The following is a 2,190-nucleotide window of genomic DNA, read 5'->3' as shown; positions in this document are numbered from 1 at the left end:
TTTTTCTTTTCTACTTTCTTTGTCTTTCCTCCAACAGACGGTTTCCCTTCATTGTTCTTCTTCTCGTCTCTATTCCGGATCACCCCATCCATCAAATACCCAGCCAACTCCATGGAAGATTCTATTGTGGATGGCATATGTGAATGGACTAGATCACGTATTTCTAGGGGTAGTCTGTAGATGTAACGAGTCACTTTATTGAATTCGGGAGTGACTAAGTGTGGAATAACCCTACAATATTCAAGGAATTTTGTGTTGTATTTCTTAATATTTGTTCCTACAACTTTGTGGTTCCATAATATTGTTTGGATCTGGTCTACTTCATGAATCGGACAAAACGTTTTCAATATCATTTCCTTGAACGTTTTCCACTCGAGGTTATACAAGTTTTCTCTACCCTTAACCTCAATTAGGGTATTCCACCATTCCAATGCCTCTCCCTTGAACATTTGGGAGGTATAGTGAACTTTCTCCATTTCAGTACATTTGCTTATCAATACAATGGATTCCATTTCCTCCAACCATCAGAGAGTAACAATTAATCCTTTGTCCCCATGAAATTCTTTTTAGTTGTAAACTTTAAAAATTTTGAAATCACAACCTTCCTGGATTTTGAGTTTCTTAGTTTTATCACGAAGCTCGTTTTCAGCAGTCGAGTTTTGAGCACTTTCTTCTTTCTTCTTCTCTGATTTCTTCTTATTACTTTCTTTCTTCTTGGTTTCTCTTTTAGTTTCTTTTATTGAATTTACTGTTTCACTTCTACTTCGACTAATTCTTTTGTTAGAATGAGAAGCAGTTCTACTTGGATCATTTTTCATAAGTTCATAGAGTGGATTTACGGCTTCTTTAATTAGATCACGAATATCAAGAACATATTCATTTGTTATCGCTTGAATATTCTCTTCTACAGACTTTTCTTTGTCGTTTACTTGGATTTCAGGATCACTTTTAGCCTTTCCTTTTCCAGACATACTGTAAATAAAGAAGACAATGTTTTAATTCAAAGGAAACACGCTGTCTTATATTACATTATTTATGGTACAAGAGGGAAAGTACAACATCAAACAACAGTTCTTAATAACTATCTTTAATCTTTAACCCATTTCTTAACAAGATGTTTCATTTTGTTACACTTCTTGATACTTTTCTTTCCTACTTTCTTCTTGTACACTATATCATTCCTCAGCTTATCCATCACCGCATTTGGTGGGTTAGGATATCCCGTAGGTGCAGATGCAGCTGGGAAGAGATATGCATTCTCCCATGGGTACAAATGTGAATTTGCAACATAAGCGTGCATTTCCTCATCGGGAATATTATTAGTATAAAATCCCTCGATATGGTTAGCTTCATCTCGTATTTCTAGGGGTGTTCAAAAAAATCCGAATCCGAATTCGAAATATCCAAAAATCCAAATCCGAATTATCCGAAAATTCGGATATCCGAATCCCGGATATCCGAAAATTCAGATTCGGATTTGGATATTAATTTTGAGATATTTCGGATAGTTCGGATATCCGAACTATCCGATATATTAAATTTAATATATTTAAATATTAGTTTATATATCAACTATTAAGAGTTAAAACCCTAATTCCTATTTCAAATCTATAGCCTCCAGCCTCCCATCTCTATTCTCTTATTTCTTCCACTTCTAGTCTTCCACTATAATCACAAGTATCCACAACCAACACTCCAACATGTCTGTAGCAGCTCCACCTTCCGTCATCTCACCATCAGTCTGTCACGGCTCACCACCTCCGACCCTCTTCTCACCGTTGTCACCAGGCCGTCAGCAGCCATCACCAATCACCACAGTCTTGTCAGTTCGTCAAGAGTCACCACCACAGCCCTCATCAATCGTCTCACCATGTGTTATTTGCTTGTTTTTTTGTAATTTGAACAATTTTTGTTTGGTTTGTTGGATTGAAATTTTGGATCTTGAAATGTTTTATGTTAATTTTTAAAATACGTTTAGTTTATTTTAAAATAGTTTTTTCTTCATATTTTCGGATATCCGATCCACTATCCGAACTTCGGATATCTGAAATTTCGGATTCGGATTCGGATAGTGAAATCCATTATCCCAAAGGTCCGGATATCTGAATTTCGGATATCCAAAACTTCGGATATCCGGTATTGAACACCCCTACGTATTTCCTTAGCTTGTTCGGAAATTGTAGGTATTGG

The sequence above is a fragment of the Bidens hawaiensis genome, unplaced genomic scaffold (assembly GCF_021521415.1).
Source record: "Bidens hawaiensis isolate Kalapana, Puna unplaced genomic scaffold, B.hawaiensis_p1.1 tig00003540_1, whole genome shotgun sequence".
NCBI lineage: Eukaryota > Viridiplantae > Streptophyta > Magnoliopsida > Asterales > Asteraceae > Bidens > Bidens hawaiensis.
This window is presented reverse-complemented; position numbering follows the sequence as displayed.